The following is an 18,772-nucleotide window of genomic DNA, read 5'->3' as shown; positions in this document are numbered from 1 at the left end:
TCTGAAAGGTAAATTTCATGGCAGAAGTCTAGCAATGTGTAGAACTCGAAACCAATGTGACCTCTATAGACTGCAGTGCACTTCCGTCAACATTGGGACTTGTTCCCACCGTAGTTGCACCCATGCCAAATTATCAGGAAGGTGCTTCAGTTGCCTACGTTTGTCTGCTTCCCAACCAAATCCCTGTTGGAGGAGAAACGACCAACGAATGTTTGCCAAACGGTGAATGGATGTTCAACGAAACGGAACTGGCCACCTGCCAATCAGGTGACCCAATATTAAATTGTTCTGGCGTAAACGGTGTATTGTTACTCTTTACCAACTATTTTGCAGCTTGTCCAACCGTCCCTTTGAATGCCAACTAAATTGTCATCCCGTCACAAGCTGTGTATACGCTCTCAGAGGTGGTTACATACGACTGTGTTTCAGGCTACCAACTTTCTGGACCAACAATGAACACTTGTCATCCGGGGGCAACATTTATCGATCCACCTGTTTGGTCTGGTTCAGCACCTACATGTCTACGAGGTAATAGTTATGTAATTACTTGCACTGACTCTAAATTGCTTCCCTGCTTGTTGTATTGATTTAAGCGAAAAAAGTCATTGTTTGCTCGGGTTTAACCAACGCAAACTTTATTCAACCTGGCAATTCATTTCTTCTCATTTATTTGTCCACATTGCTGACTCTCGCCCTCGGTTTTTCTTTGCAGTTTGTCCGGCGCCAGTGACTCTGGCTAACGTTGAAGTCATGTTTCCGGTGGCACAATATTTGGAAGGAGTGCTTAATACGGTCACGTTTATTTGTAATCCTTTTACACTAGTTAGGGAAGGAGCCATTACTGCCGTTTGCCTACCATCTGGAACCTGGGATTACGGCGGCCAGCCATATACTACATGTAAGGAACAGTCTTGATGGTATTTTTTCGGATCTGGCAGCTGCAATACATGTATTGGTTTTCACCTAAAAGTGATTTTTGTGTTAAAATAATTTAAATGGAGCGAAATAAACCCCACTAATATGAAATATGTTTTTTTCTACTTGTTTGTTTATGTCCGGTCAAATGGCTAGCCAGCTGGTCGCACTAATCGATCGCGCTGTCATGGGAGAAAATTTTTGCGTCACTTCGTCACCTTAAGATGATCTTATAAAAGCACATTCGTCATTGATTGTACTTGGGATGCTTGCGGTTTACCACAATTTGAAAGTTGGGTCTTATCAATAGTAATTAACTTTATATGGAAATCCTATTGATTGGTATTTTTGACATAAGGTCGCACGTGAGTTCTAATGTTGTGTCTCCTTATCTGACTTTAATGGAAAGATCTGATGTAAATCTACAACAATATTTGTTACATGAGATCAGTTAGCGAATTACAAATACGTGCTAATTGTTGCCCATTCGTTATAAATGCTCAGAGATTTTGAAACGCAAGTGAATTGACTGGGCCACATAAGAAAAGGCGGACACTTTATAGGTTACAAAATCAGGAAAGAAGACAACGCTTATCAATACATCGGCGATCAGGAAACAAAGGTGGACAACAGACCAACGGTAAGAACACTAGGTAGTCTTCAAGTTTAACTATTTCCTGTCTAGCATACTGCAACGTTTGCTTCCCAACGAAACACCAAACTATGTTTAAATCGGTGAAGGGTGTTGGGTGAACGATGGGGAGAATATTGTAAATGTGCTTACAACAAAGTTTATTTAGAAATTTAGTTTGTAGTGAAAATAGGAACTCACGTAAAGTTGGTCATAAAACATATGGTATTTAGTTGCTTGACAAAATGACTATGGTAACAAGGCTTCTCTGACCAAAACATCTACAATCCAACGTTTTAATCATTATTCAGCAAACTTCTTGATTTTTGAATCTTCGTGATTTTTGCAGCACCTGACTAAGCTCGCGAAATCTTGTGAGAGTAAAATTTGTATAGAGTCAGTTTGTCCAAATCAGATGTCTGCTCTTAACTTTTCAGCTATATGATGAAACCGCGTAATTCGGTCCATGGAAGAGTTGTTTTTACGTTTAATGATCAGTGAATCTTCCTACAGACGCCAATACAACGTCAAGCACACGAAAACCTGTGACCAAAAATATCAGCAACACACATAAACATTACAAGAATAATAATTATGTCGTAAGAAAAGTTATCTCTAGTCATAAATGTCGGTAAATGCTACTTAAATCACATTGGAACATAAGTCCCATGGATGAAGATCTTGTGGAAAATAAAGAGGTTTTAAAGGCATTGATACAAGCCATTCCACTCAAACATAAATACACCGCCTAGCTATCAGATACGAACAGTCATATTTTTATATTGTGACGTAATCTATCGGTACCACAGGAGCTGGTATAAATAAAAACACATTTATAATCCCAACTTTTATACGTAAGACTTTTTATTGAAGAGTCTTTGAAATAGGATTTGCTTACTATATAATAAATCCTACCTGTTGTTTGGTCGCGCAATGGTGTTTACATATTTAACCAACGTTCTAACAATAGGCATAATTACAATAGGAACGGATGCTTGCGCTGTGGCCATTGTTCCAATATCCTGCAGTACTTGTTGTTTACCGGTTTGTGATACGGGTTGCGATATATACAATAGTAATATGTTGCTTCGGTCTGACATAGCTGTGGTGGAAAGAGACTGGTATTACAGACACCTCGACAAGTTTTGAGAACTTGTGATACAAATAGCTTTAACATTGAATGAAAGAAACTATTGGCGGCAACAATTAAAACAAAACGTTCAGTATCACGTATCATACGCGTTTAGATTTGCGTTGGGGTCAAATAAATAGATTCACACTATCTTAAATATGTGTTTGTTCAATACTTGTGCCATTGTCTGGTGCATGTTGTTGGTTTGCTGCTTTGAGACGGAAGCATCTGTGAGGACTTGTGCTGTGTCGTATGCAAGAAGACAAGCTTGTGGGAGCAGCGTTATCACCCGCGCACAGTGTGAAAGAAGGTGGGAGTTGTCGTGATTATTTTGTTGATGGAATATTTAATAATCTGAATAACTTGTTTCACAACTTCATGTTTGTACACACAGAGATTGCTGCTTTGACGAACAACCAAACCATCCTTCCATGCAATGTTACAGGAAAGGTAGGAAGTCCTACTATACAGGGTAGCATATAAATGTGCTTGAGGATGATCTGTTGGATTTGGTCTGTTGTTTATATTTTACCAGGCCAACCTACATTAAATTTCCCACATATTTCATTCTAATTAGGATACAAATTATTCACAACTACACGGCTTTATCGCCAAACTCGTTAAATGAGCAGAGAAACTTCGGGCGAGTTATTTACGTGGAACTGTTATGAAAGTTTACGTGAGCTTCTCTCATGAATGCGCGATTTGAAGTCTTTATTGTTATAAGTCTGTAAAAGTATGCTGGCGATTAGTTTGTACATTTGCCGTTTTGCCATGAATATACACTGCCATCAGATAATATTTTTGTTTGTTTGTGTTGGTTTGACAATCTTTTTCGAGCAACCTTCAGGTAAAACATGTTGTCACGACTTACAAGAGCTGTGCGGTATCAGAAATGTTTAAGAACTCGAACCGGCGATTTGCACCAATTATCACAACGTTGTTTGTAGCCTTTGCCAATCCATGTACTATAGGTCAACTTATGCCAAGCCAGTATATGCTTAGCAACAGTTTGTAATAATTAGTCGCTACAGATCATTTATCATCCGGTTAGTGTGTACGTCCTGTATGCAGCTCTCAATAATTATTATTACACTTTTAGCACAAAATACCCATTCAGATTTACGTTATTTTGCTACTCTACACAAATAATCATGACCCAACCTAGGATGTAATTTTTGGTACCAATATATGACCTGCGCTCTTTGAATTTTTAATACTGATTTTTAGCCTATTTAAACAACAATGAGCAAGAAATTTAAAGAAAATATCATTAAATAATTACGAAGAATGACATCTTTGTGTGAAAATTTTGATACGAATGAAAATTTTTGCACAATTTTTGAGCAAATTGTTTTTCGCAAACATAGTGAGGAGCTTCAAAAAAGTCAACAAATTCCTGTTGTTCAGATTCTGCTTCCTTGCGGTGTGAGGAAACAAATATTCTGTGCGGTTCATTCTTTTGTCCATCAAGGTAATATGTGAAAAACTTGTTGTTTTGACGTGGATACTATAAATCTTTGTTGCAGGAGATTATGTCAGCTTTGGGGATGTTGTTGGAATGATGATAGAGAAGCCTGTTATTATCCTTCAAAATATGGTAAGATTTAAAAGGCAAATCTCACATAACAGTGTGCGTCCGGAGAAGTTGTAAACTATTAAGTTTTCACTGTTATGTCATAAATACACCTTTTTAAGTTAACGCAGAAGTAATGCCATGCTTTCGCATAGCAAGGCAGGATCGCCGACTTTTCGGGAAAAGTGGCTGATCCGGCTTGGCTGCAATGCCTTGGCTGCGAAGCCTGTGAACCTTTTTAAGTTAAGTTGTTTTTTAAGAATGTTCTTCTCCACCAACAATTGATTTTGGAACGTTTTCACCAATAAAAGATTCCTATGAACCGTCAGAAACTGTTACGTATACTTGTGAGCTTGCACGTGAGACTTCTGAAAATTCGGTATTAACTTGCCTTAATGACGGAACCTGGGACCGAAATAGTGCACCCCTGTGCAATGCAAATGGTAAGCGGTAATGGTCACGCTTTAAAATCTTGGAGTCTGTGATTGTTTGGAATGTATTAATTACACAATGAATGTTGATCTATGTTGAAAACTGCATAGAGGATGCAGAATCAACCTAATTGTTACATTTTCTTTATTAGTGTTACAACAAATTCAATCAAAACAGCCGTTGCATTACAAAACTAATACTGCCCTTTTAATGTGATACAGCTTGTCCAGTTCCAGTCAGTATTTCCTATGCTACTTTTACAATAACACGCCCAGCAGGAGCAACAGTAAATATTCCTGGTACCACCGTCCAATATACTTGTGACAGTGGATTTACAATAGTTGGATCAGACATCATGATATGTGGGAGCAATGGAGATTGGAATGCCAACCCACAGTGCAAAGAAAATGGTATATATATATACGTTTGATTTTGTACTGGCTGTAACAATTGTTTCTAATATTTAAACTTGGTCTTCGTACGTTTTAGAATGTTGTCCACCTCCATCGATTGATGGTGGTTCATTTTTACCGGTGACTGGTGTTTATGCAAGAAATTCACAAGTTACTTACTCATGTGATGATGGTTCAACACCAACTGGCACAACCATGAATACTTGCCAGGATGATGGAACATGGTCTTTAACTGGTCTTTCTTTGCCATCTTGCCCAATGGGTGAGTGTTTTCAATATAAACCAATTACGATAAAAGCCGCATAACTTAATAACCGCTGCGTGGCCGAGGTGACTATAATTGTGTGCATACATAATAAATACACGTTGTCCTCATTCAGAATGTGGAATAAACGAAGAATATTTCCCACCAACAAGTTGTGAAAGTGGTTGTGTAAGTTGTGACTCACTCCGATCTCCACCACCAATAATTTGTCCTGCTGTTTGTCTCAATGGATGTCTGTGTAAAGCAGGATATTGTCGGGATGATAATAACATATGTGTTCCAATACAAGGTCAAGTCCACTTTAACACAAAAATATATTCAATTGTTTTTACTCAACACACGTCCACAGTATATTTCACATTAACAAACTCTTGTCTATACAAACAGTGTGTGTCCCTCCTCCACCTTTTGTACCCAATACCTCATACCTGCCTTTACAACCAACGTACTCGATCGGTGGGGTGGTTACGTACACATGCAACAGTGGCTATTCGAGTAGTACTTATCCCACGAACCCAACATCGACATGTCAGGACCACCTCACGTGGAGTGCTGTTACAGCTTCTTGTCTGAAAGGTATATTGAAATTAACGGAAACCTAGCAATGTGTAGAACTCAAAATCAATTTACCCTCTTAGAGTGCGGTGCACTTCCGTTAAAATTGGGACTTATTCCGACCATACTTCCTGCACCAATAGTAAATTTTCAACAAGGCTATGCAGTTACCTACGTTTGTGTGGTTCCGAACCAAATCCCTGTCGGAGGAGAAACAACCAATGTGTGTTTGTCGAACGGTGAATGGATGTTTAACGAAACGGAACTGGCCACTTGCCAACCAGGTGACCCATTATTGAGTTGTTCTGTCGTGAATAATACCTGTGTTTCTTTATGAGGTTGGTAAATGTTATCACAACCAAAGCCAAAACAAAACAGTAGATTTTTTTTCCTGGCGCATATCCGTTGTTATGCCCTCTGTAAGGAAGGGACAACTTTGTAAAAATCACCATTGTAAGTCCAGTCACTGGACCTCATTCATTGCGGAAGTCAAAGTGTTCGGGTTTACGTCATTCCTCGAGGCCAGATATGTAGTCGACATGCAGAACAACATCGACTCAGATACGCATTATCACAGTATGACGAGCAAAGAGATGAACCAGCAGTATATATTCCTTTCCACACTTTTGAGTTTCAAAATACTGCGTTACTTTTTCTGCAAAGCAAGGAGAGAAATGTCTGCTTGGGTCTTGTTGCAAACACCGAAATAATTACAGTGTTTGATTAATATCGTAAAGGTGTTGGTGTGTTCGTCACAGGGTGCACGGATCCACCGCCATTTCAATCCAAGACCGACTTTTCCCCTTGGACAGGCCCATATATGGAGGGCAACGTTGTCACTTACGTGTGCGCTCCTGGGCAAGTTGGACAAATTGTTGGACAAACAACGAACATGTGCGTCAGTGGAGACTGGATGTACTCCTTGGCCGAAGTTGCCGAGTGTTTAAATGGTAAACATCTTAAAGTAACTTGCATTGTGCTGCTGATATAATTAGAAAAGAGAAGTGATTAAAAGTTGAACAATAAAACAGGTTTAAGTGCATTTTATCTCGGCAGCAAAACGATTTTGCTTCACGCCAAACTTCAGTGAAATACATAAACTTTAATCATCCTCGACGGAATGTTACACATTTCGTGTAAAAATAGTATTTAAAATTCACTTACCGTACGATTTCTACAAATGAACTGAATAAAACCACTCAAGTATAAATGCAAAATAAACAAAACTATCACCCATAGCAAATTTCTGATGAACAAACCCTTTTTTATCTAAACAGTTTGTGTCCCTCCTCCACCTTTTGTACCCAATACCTCATACCTGCCTTTACAACCAACGTACTCGATCGGTGGGGTGGTTACGTACACATGCAACAGTGGCTATTCGAGTAGTACATATCCCACGAACCCAACATCGATCTGCCAAGCTGACTTCACATGGAGTGCTGTTACAGCTTCTTGTCTGAAAGGTAAATTTCATGACAGAAGTCTTGCAATGTGTAGAACTCGAAACCAATGTGACCTCTACAGACTGCAGTGCACTTCCGTCAACATTGGGACTTGTTCCCACCGTAGTTGCACCCATACCAAATTATCAGGAAGGTGCTTCAGTTACCTACGTTTGTCTGCTTCCCAACCAAATCCCTGTTGGAGGAGAAACGACCAATGTGTGTTTGTCTAACGGTGAATGGACGTTTAACGAAACGGAACTGGCAACTTGCCAATCAGGTGAACCAATACTAAGTTGTTCTGTCGCATACTGTATTTTGATTAAACTTTATCAAATATTTTTTTGACATATATTGGTACCTCATGTTTGGAAATTAATGTCAAAAATGGTATCAAAATATGTCATTGCGTCAATTTACTAATGCTTTGTTTCGGTGGCAAAATTCTTGCGTTGACAACTTAAAACTCGGTAGGATGCTCGTCGCCTCCGACATCGTCCGGGACAGAGGTCAATCCTGTGCAAGCTATGTACTCTGCCAACTCGTCCGTTACGTACACATGCACGAGTGGTACATTGGTGGGAGAGGACGTACTCGTCTGCTTGTATAACGGCAACTGGAACCCGCCCGATGCGCCCACGTGCAATGCTAGTGGTCAGTGAAAGTTTTTTCATTGGTGGCTTGCAATTTATTACACGAGTTGCTTTGACAATATTTGGATGGAAGTATTTATGGTTTTCATTTTTTGCCACAGTTTGTCCAAGGGTTCCACCTATCACCATGGGACAAGGATCATTTTCCCCCGATACTCCAACATACCACCCGATAGGCGCTACAATCACTTACACTTGTGCATCTGGCTTTACCGTGTCCTGATTTGATACGATAAAATGTCAAACAGGTGGAACATGGAACAGAGGAGCTCCTGTCTGCAACCAAGGTATTTGATTCCGGATTTATTATTCCACGAAATACATTTCAACTTATCAGTTTACTTTGGTGAAAGAACACCGCTGAACTTTTCAGCCAGTGATGAACTCTTTTTTGTATATGTTCGCAGATTGCGGAGTCCCACCGACTCCTAGTGCAGTTGGAGGGGGTCATTTTATCATATTGACCTCCCTCGCCTCTCCGCCATATCCAAGTGGAACAGTTGCCCAATATACTTGTCAAACTGCTGGATATATCATAGTAGAATCATCACAGCTTACATGCCAGCAAACCGGTCAATGGAATTCTGACAATCCACCGACGTGCCGAAGCGGTGAGAAACTTAATTGTAGAAAATATGTAGCCAGTGAGCACAGAACACATATTTTACGTCAATTATATGTTACAGAATGTTTCGACCTCCCCTTGCCAATAAACGGGACGGCAAGTTTACCTGGAACCTCGTTTGTTTCTGGAACTTTAATCACATACACATGCAATTCCGGTTATGCTTTAAGAGGCCCAGCAAACAACATTTGCCAAGGAAATTTGATCTGGAGATCACTAGCCCCCGAGTGCAAACTACGTGGGTAGCAAAAATTGAAAAAAAACTTTCCGTCTGTTATTTTTTTGTGTTTTATTAACGCTTTGCCAAGCGGTCTTACAGTACTGGTGATTAAAACTAATAAAATACTTTAAATACAACACAGTCTGCCCTGAGGTGCCTGGCGCAGCGACCGCTGACCCAACACCCGTCCCAATACAACCTGATTACGTCGAGGACGAGATGGTCACTTACACCTGCGCAACTGGACACCCAACAGGGCCTGTGGTCAACACTTGTACCAACGGTGAATGGACGATTGATGAACCAACCTGCGGCACCACAAGTAAATCATCACCCAATCTGTTTTCAAGATAGAAAAATGTTTGCGACTATGTATAAACAGTATTTCTTCCAAGATTGTCCGCCCTTGCCGTTAATTTCCGAGAATGGAAGCAACGGTCCACCCGGTGTTGGTCATCTTGGTGGTGTGACTGTTACCTACTCTTGCAATATTGGATTTGTTCTGGTCGGTTCTAGCACCAACATTTGTGCCGCAGGAACTTTAACTTGGACCAGCAGCACAGCTCCAACTTGCGTGGTTGGTAAGTCGTGAAACAATTCTATTGTGTAAATTAATTTGGAATTGAAATTATTAGTTAACATATTTTTCATGCAACCAAGCTGTTCGCTTGCGAAAAAAAAACATTCGCTCAAATGCTCAGAAAAAGTTCAATTAAAACTTTTGATAGTTTTATAAACTTGCATGAAAGGCATATTTCCTTTTACTTATTAAATTTTGCTTAATAAAGCTCACTTGTGAGAATCAGTCGCAAAAGTGTGCTGAATTATTGATAAAATTCGAGAAAGAATTATTTTGCACGAACACTCCAAAAAAGAATCTACGAAATAGATTTTCTTCGGTTGTCTTGCGAATGTTTAAACAACTCAAAAACTCATGTCTTGTGACTTTAAATTTCAAAGAGTGCGGTTCCCCACCGACTGTTGCCAATTCCGCCATAAACGGTGTGTTTGGTGTTGGTCAAACCGCCACATATGCGTGCGGCCCAGGGTACGTCCATCAGGGTGGCAGTCTTACCACTACATGTCAAGATATAGGAGGGATTCCAACGTGGGACAAAAGTAACTTGCCAACATGTACACGAGGTGAATGCTAATCACATGTTTTTCTCTTGGATAAGAAGCAATTGCTTTTGTAGTTTAATTGTATTTTGATCAAACCGGTAAACGAAAGCATTTTTTTGACCGCGCCGGAATTTAAACACAAGATATTCTGATGGGCACAAATCCAAAGCAGGTTTCTTCTTGATTGACCGTTTTAAACAAGTGATATATGACAGGTTGCACAGCCCCACCCGCCTTTGCAAATATCACTGTTACGCCGACGTTAACTTCATACGCAGTTGGAGCCATGGTTATTTACAGTTGTCCTTCTGGCCAAAACACTGTCGGGTCGACAAGCAATGAATGCATAGACGACTTCACATGGATGGACGCCTCTCCCACCTGCTCAGCAACCGGTATATTAAATTATCCAAAATAAATTTCTACTGAAGAAAACACTTACACAACCAACGTCTTTCTCGCAGAATGTCCTTCTACGCCGTCAATACCAAATGGTGTCGTTACCCCTTCAACCACACTCACGCCAACTCAAACCGCTACTTTTTCATGCAATGCTGGATTTTCACTGCACGGGCCAGCGACAATTACTTGCATCTCCGGAACTCCTCCAACACTATCCGGACCAACACCAACATGCATTGCCTGTAAGTATATTGACAAACATGCTTGTGTGGTTGCTATAACACTGCATGCAAGTCTTTGCAAAATTTCAGACTGCCTAGCCCTTCCAGCGAACCCCGATAACGCTGCAGCATCCTCGCCTGTGTTAAACCCCACAGGTGCTACTGCGCCTTACACTCACGGCACATCTGCTACATATTCGTGTTTGGCCGGATATGTGCCTGTACATGAGGTGCAGTCATGTGTTCTTCCTGATAGCTCATTCACCCCAACCCCGGGCCCTCAATGTCTCCTCGGTACGAATACGACTAATCTCCATAGTTAAGTTCCTTGTTATGAAATGGTTTTACGTGGGTTGTATATATGTGACAGAATGCACGGGTAACCCACCTTTCCTGTTCGGCACCGTTTATAACCCAGGGACAGGCCCATATAAAGAGGGCGACGTTGTCACTTACGAGTGCGCTCCTGGGCAGGTTGGACAAATTGTTGGACAGACCACGAACATATGCGTCAGTGGAAACTGGATGTACTCCTTGGCCGAAGTTCCTGAGTGTTTGGATGGTAAATAACTAGTTAAGAAAAAAAGAATTCGGTTTAAGTGCATTTCATTTCGTCTGCGAAATTTAGAGTTACTTTTTTGAAAATTTGTACGCCAAAACTAATCGGAAAACAAAACTTAGAATTAAACACATACCGCATCAAAACAGCAGTTGAGCTGCACTTGTGGTTATGTCTGTTTGTTTGTCAAAAAATTTTCAATACATTTCACATTAGCAAACCCTTGTTTATACAAACAGTGTGTGTTCCTCCTCCACCATTTGTACCCAATACCTCATACCTGCCTTTACAACCAACGTACTCGATCACTGGAGTGGTTACGTACACATGCAACAGTGGGTATTCGAGTAGTACATATCCCACGAACCCAACATCGATCTGCAAAGCTGACTTCACATGGAGTGCTGTTACAGCTTCTTGTCTGAAAGGTAAATTTCATGACAGAAGTCTAGCAATGTGTAGAACTCGAAATCAATGTGACCTCTATAGACTGCAGTGCACTTCCGTCAACATTGGGACTTGTTCCCACCGTAGTTGCACCCATGCCATATTATCTGGAAGGTGCTTCAGTTACCTACGTTTGTGTGGTTCCGAACCAAATCCCTGTTGGAGGAGAAACGACCAATGTGTGTTTGTCGAACGGTGAATGGATGTTTACCGAATCGGAACTGGCCGCTTGCCATTCAGGTGACCCAATATTGAGTTGTTCTGATGTAAACGGAATATTGTTACGTTTTTTAACTATTTTGCAGCTTGTCCCACCGTCCCTTTGAATGCCAACCAATTCGTCATACCGTTACAAGCGGTGTATACGCTCTCAGAAGTGGTGACATACGGGTGTGTTTCAGGCTACCAACTTTCAGGACCAACAATGAACACTTGTAATTCGGGGCCAACATTTATCGATCCACCTGTTTGGTCTGTTTCAGCACCTACATGTCTACGAGGTAATCGTTATTTAATGAATTGCGCGGAACATAAAGTGCTGACCTGCTTGTTATATTGATTTAAGCGAAAAAAGTCATTGTTTGGTCGGGTTTAATCAAAACACAAACTTACTGCAGGTAAGTTATAACTACAGGCGTTTCGCACGACTTCACATAACGTTTCTCATGTTAGGGATTTATTTTTGCTCGTGTTTTGTCCACATTTCTGACTTTCGCCCTCCGTTTTTCTTTGCAGTTTGTTTGGCGCCGGTTACTCTAGCCAACGTCGAAGTCATGTCGCCGATGACAGAATATTTGGAAGGAACTGCGGTCACGATTATTTGCAATCCTCCAACACTAACTTTGGCAGGAGCCTCTGCTGCCACTTGTCTATCCACTGGATTGTGGGATTACGGCGGTCAGCCATATACAACATGTAAGGAAACGTTACAGATAAAATCCAATGGAAGTGTGACCAACTCAACAACGGTATTTTATATACAGGTACTTGAAACCAAGTATCTTATGCATCATTAACAGCCATATTTACATTTGCTCAACTGTTGATGATGAACACTTTTCGGAATTGGCAGCTGCAACATGCGTAAATGGTCAACAATTAAATGTTTTGTTTGTGTTGAAAAGAGTTTTAAGAAAAAGTTTCATCAACGTGTAGTAAACTTGTATAACTTCGAAATAAATTATCCTGGTATTGCACTCTTTTTTGTTCAAGAAGACTGGGTTTTATTTCATGTTTACAACTTGTTTGTTTGTTTCATGCCAAATAAGGTCAGCAGAGTTCGCACTGGTTATGCTGTCATGCGAGAGAATGCATCGTTGCTGTGTCCGATTTTCCTTGTGACTCCGTAAAATAATAAGCACAGATTCCAAATTGGAGAAACCCGCAATCACCTCAAGGAAAATCCGTGACGAATGCGCCGTTATTAGATGGGCCAAACTTCCCTTGAGGTGATTGCGGGTTACCACAATTTAGAATCTGTGCTTATTATTTTATTTCGGGCTATTGCAAGTTCAAAGGGCAAAGTATTTTTTATATCTGACCTGACAAACTTTGTGAGATAAATTTATCACTTTTTGATGATACCGACTAAAGGACCACATAATACATTCAAATCATCACACTAAATCAAATCATTACACTAACCCACATCGTATATATTAATGGACAGCAACATGCTGCGTTGAGGAAGTCTAAATGGTTAATAATTTCCTGTCCAGCAAACAGCGGTAAAAAGCATTCGTTGGCCAACAAAACAACAAACTATGTTAAATCGGTGAAGGGTGAACGAAATATGTAAATGTGTTTGTAACTAACTAGTGGTTATTTAGGGAATATTGATGACCGACACTATGATTTCGTCAGAATTTTTTATGCAGTTTGTATAAAATTGAAACATTGTAGAACTTATCGAGTATGCGTGAAGTCTTAGCAGGTTTGAAAGAGGTTTGGTTAGGCACTGCTGGGTTAAACTCTCAAAGAGCATAAATATCCAACTCACAAATACCTTTACATTTGGCGAAGATTCAAACAAACAATATTTCGTCGGCAGATGACTCTGGTGAGTTCTTGTGCGTTCTCACGCAGACTTATGCTGCGTTGTATCGCAAAATCCGCCGAAGCGATATTTCCAATATAGATGAAGTGCAATGGTGCGCGATGTCGACGATGACCATATATTTTTTTCTTTTCAACTAATCCCTACTTGCGCCCCACTATCAAACTTCCTTGGTTTGGGTTCCTTTGTTTGGTTTGGGTACAATGGTTTGGGTTCCTTTGTTTGGCAGGCGGCGCGTCCTGACAATGAGTAATATTCCTACGCCTTTTCATGAGATGTTGAGGGGGTCAGCACATTGGATAAACACACAAAAGGTTTGTACAAGACTGTTGTATTATGAGTAGGTTTAAATTGCATCATACGAGAAAAAAGCCCATAACAAAGCAAGCATGTACCGATACTGATGTTGCCTATATTCCAGAGACATTAAAGGGTTAAAACGATTCGTTTTCAAAACTAAACTGAAAACACGATTGTTGCACCTATAAATGTGAAATTTTGTGTAATTTATATTGTACCGGCAATGCGCATTGATGCGTTGCGGGTTATGTTGTGTCAGGTATCAACCCATCCTGTCCCATAATAACCCCCATGCGGACTGGACCTGAGGGGATTACCCCCGAGCAAAACATGTTTCTTCACCACAATCACCGCAGGCGAAAAAAATAACTCCATTATTTCGTTGGAATTTTTATGCTGAATTGACATTTGTTTAAATTCGAAACATTGCAGAACTTTATAAGCATGTTCTCGCGCAATTAAGTATCTGTAAAAGTCTTAGCACGTTTGTCAGCAGCATTGCCCCAATGACGTTTCGATTTAGATACTACCGGGTTAAACTGCTATAAACGTAATGATCCAACTCACAAGTAATTTTAGCGAAGATTCAGACAAACAACATTTTGCAAATAATTGTGGTGATTTGTTGCACGTTTATGTGTGACGTGGCCTGGACGGCATTATTTGCTAACACATTTTGGATGGAAACGTAAGCTGGTTGAGATTCCCCCCAAGCAAAACTGGTTTCTCTACTTGCGTCTGGTTTCCTGTGTTTGGCGCGACCTGAAGCAACATTCCAACGCGTTTGCACGCAGTCTTAAAGGGGGTCAGAATATTGAATAAAGCACACAAAACCTGTTAGTACAATACTGTTGTATCATGAGTTAGTTTAAGTTACATCATATGCTGCATAAGCACATAACACAGCGAGCACGTATCGATACTCATATGCACAATATCGCAGGATATAGCGTATTGTATTACGATCACAAAATGACCGCCGTGTTTTTCATTTGGGCCACATCGGTGTATTATTTTTTATTGTTTGACTGATTTAATACAGTTAGTGCATTGGTGCGAAAATCGGACAGGAATATATCCGACACAATAAGAGAATAAAAATTTTCCCCGACAAATCCTTATTCATGCTAAACCGGGTCGGGATTCCCTCCAAACAAAACAAGTTCCTTTACAAGGGTTTGGCTTCATTTCTGTGGCAAGGAGGCGCGCCCTGAGGTAACATTTCTTGGCACATTTGCACGCGATATCGAGAGGGTTAACATATTGGAAAAAAAAAGTTTGTACAAGACTCTTGTATTATGAGTTGGTTTAAAATTGCATAATAAGGTTTAAAGCACAAAACACAGCGAGCATATAACGATACTAATGTTGTCGAAATTTCGCTTTTTTAATTTTTATTATAATAATAACATTCAGAGATTGGTGAATAGCCTCACCAAAAGTGTTGTTATTTACAAATTTATGTGTGTTGTCACTCTTCGGAAAGAAACTGATGTGCTTGTGTTATCACCCACATGGCACCTCCTATGTATGGGTTTGACCACATCACACCACATGATACACAGCTTGCAGCACACGATCCACAAGAGGTTGACTTTAATCTGCAATGAGGAGTTTGTTAACGATTGATGAAGACATTCAACCCACGTAACAAGTTGGAAACATGACCAAGGCTGTTTTTGAGGGTGACCTGGGTGTCAAAACACCGATGTTGTAAAAAGTAAAACATTTTGGTCAGGTACTTTTTTGCAGCAGCAAATGGCGGTAACATGGTGGGTCGGAATAGTGTATATGGTCGGAATCGTCCATGTTTTTTATAATATTATAACTACATAATGTACATCGAAAACTCACTGTCTGTACTGCTGGTAAGCACACTGTGCACTGCAGAGAGCACATTCAGCCCCACATCCACCTTGAATGTAAGCGACAACTTTTGACGTCATTGAGAGTTTTTCAGCCCCTGTAAAAAGCATTTGTTGAAAACTATTTGTTTTAAACCAACGCAGTGATATTTCCATACCGACATTGTTGCATCCGATTAACAAGAACAAGAAACAAATCGACAACACAACAAACTTCATGTTTGTGATATTCCTTCAAGTTGTTTAAACTATGAAGATACTCCTGGAAAAAAATGTTGAAAACTTTAAAAGCTTGTCTGGTCGAAAGCAAGATGTTCCCTGTCTGAATAAAATGTCCTCGTGTGCTCAACCTTTTTTCAACGGAGTTACATAAACACCAAAGTGCCTTCTTCTCAGCATGTGATACACATGAGAGAATTGTGATGTCGGTCCCAATTCAAACCCTTGTCTATACAAACAGTGTGTGTTCCTCCTCCACCATTTGTACCCAATACCTCATACCTGCCTTTACAATCAACTTACTCGATCGGTGGGGTGGTTACGTACACATGCAACAGTGGCTATTCGAGTAGTACTTATCCAACAAACCCAACATCTATCTGCCAAGCTGACTTTACTTGGAGTGCTGTTACAAATTTATGTCTAAAAGGTAAATTGAAGTTAACACAAGTCTAGCAATGTGTAGAACTCGAAATCAATGTGACCTCTGTAGAGTGCGATGCACTTCTGTCAACATTGGGACTTGTTCCCACCGTAGTTGCACCCATGCCAAATTATCTGGAAGGTGCTTCAGTTACCTACGTTTGTGTGGTTCCGAACCAAATCCCTGTTGGAGGAGAAACGACCAATGTGTGTTTGTCTAACGGTGAATGGATGTTTACCGAATCGGAACTGGCCGCTTGCCAATCAGGTGACCCAATATTGAGTTGTTCTGATGTAAACAGAGTTGTTACGTTTTTTAACTATTTTGCAGCTTGTCCCACCGTCCCTTTGGATGCCAACCAATTCGTCATACCGTTACAAGCGGTGTATACGCTCTCAGAAGTGGTGACATACGGGTGTGTTCCAGGCTACCAACTTTCAGGACCAACAATGAACACTTGTAATTTGGGGCCAACATTTATCGATCCACCTGTTTGGTCTGTTTCAGCACCTACATGTCTACGAGGTACTCGTTATTTAATGACTTGCGCGCAACATAAAGTGCTGACCTGCTTGTTATATTGATTTAAGCGAAAAAAGTCATTGTTTGCTCGGGTTTAATCAAAACACAAACTTACTGCAGGTAAGTTATAACTACAGGCGTTTCGCACGACTTCACATAACGTTTCTCATGTTAGGGATTTATTTTTGCTCGTGTTTTGTCCACATTTCTGACTTTCGCCCTCCGTTTGTCTTTGCAGTTTGTTTGGCGCCGGTTACTCTAGCCAACGTCGAAGTCATGTCGCCGATGACAGAATATTTGGAAGGAACTACGGTCACGTTTATTTGCAATCCTCCAATACTAACTATGACAGGAGCCGCTACTGCCACTTGTCTATCCACTGGAATCTGGGATTACGGCGGTCAGCCATATACTACATGTAAGAAAATGTTACAAATAAAATCGAATGGAAGTGTGACCAACTCAACAACGGTATTTTATATACAGGTAAACCAAGTATCTAGTAACTATGCATCATTAACAGCCATATTTACATTTGCCCAACTGTTGATGATGAACACTTTTCGGAATTGGCAGCTGCAACATGCGTAAATGGTCAACAATTAAATGTTTTGTTTGTGTTGAAAAGAGTTTAAAAAAAAGTTTCATCAACGTGTAGTAAACTTGTATAACTTCGAAATAAATTATCCTGGTATTGCACTCTTTTTTTGTTCAAGAAGACCGGGGTTTTTCATGTTTTACAACTTGTTTGTTTGTTTCATGCCAAATAAGGTCAGCAGAGTTCGCACTGGTTATGCTGTCATGCGAGAGAATGCATCGTTGCTGTGTCCGATTTTCCTTGTGACTCCGTAAAATAATAAGCACAGATTCCAAATTGGAGAAACCCGCAATCACCTCAAGGAAAATCCGTGACGAATGCGCCGTTATTAGATGGGCCAAACTTCCCTTGAGGTGATTGCGGGTTACCACAATTTAGAATCTGTGCTTATTATTTTATTTCGGGCTATTGCAAGTTCAAAGGGCAAAGTATTTTTTATATCTGACCTGACAAACTTTGTGAGATAAATTTATCACTTTTTGATGATACCGACTAAAGGACCACATAATACATTCAAATCATTACAGTAACCCACATCGTATATATTAATGGACAGAAGCATGCTGCGTTGAGGAAGTCTAAATGATTAATAATTTCCTGTCCAGCAAACAGCGGTAAAAAGCATTCGTTGGCCAACAAAACAACAAACTATGTTAAATCGGTGAAGGGTGAACGAAATATGTAAATGTGTTTGTAACTAACTAGTGGTTATTTAGGGAATATTGATGACCGACACCATGATTTCGTCGGAATTTTTTATGCAGTTTGTATAAAATTGAAACATTGTAGAACTTATCGAGTATGCGTGAAGTCTTAGCAGGTTTGAAAGAGGTTTGGTTAGGCACTGCTGGGTTAAACTCTCAAAAAGCATAAATATCCAACTCACAAATACCTTTACATTCGGCGAAGATTCAAACAAACAATATTTCGTCGGCAGATGACTCTGGTGAGTTCTTGTGCGTTCTCACGCAGACTTATGCTGCGTTGTATCGCAAAATCCAACGAAGCGATATTTCCAAGATAGATGAAGTGCAATGGTGCGCGATGTCGACGATGACCATATATTTTTTCTTTTCGACTAATCCCTACTTGCGCCCCACTATCAAACTTCCTTGGTTTGGGTACAATGGTTTGGGTTCCTTTGTTTGGCAGGCGGCGCGTGCTGACAATGAGTA

The 18,772-nt window shown here is 40.3% G+C and overlaps 1 long non-coding RNA gene and 1 pseudogene across 1 annotated transcript; both read right to left on the bottom strand.

Moving 5' to 3' along the window:
• The window catches only part of LOC145906433 (uncharacterized), a 266,709-nt pseudogene that overhangs the window by 229,584 nt on the left and 18,353 nt on the right, over positions 1-18,772 (bottom strand).
• On the bottom strand, positions 14,883-18,615 carry LOC145906619 (uncharacterized). The gene is made up of 4 exons (XR_014402831.1): positions 18,490-18,615; positions 15,993-16,096; positions 15,824-15,932; positions 14,883-15,570 (listed from the first exon to the last, which is right to left on the bottom strand). It is a non-coding gene; the product is annotated as an uncharacterized LOC145906619 (long non-coding RNA).

Source organism: Ascidia mentula, chromosome 6 (genome assembly GCF_947561715.1).
Source record: "Ascidia mentula chromosome 6, kaAscMent1.1, whole genome shotgun sequence".
Taxonomy (NCBI): domain Eukaryota; kingdom Metazoa; phylum Chordata; class Ascidiacea; order Phlebobranchia; family Ascidiidae; genus Ascidia; species Ascidia mentula.
The sequence above is the reverse complement of the archived record's forward strand: the minus strand, read 5'-3'. Positions and strand labels throughout refer to the sequence as shown.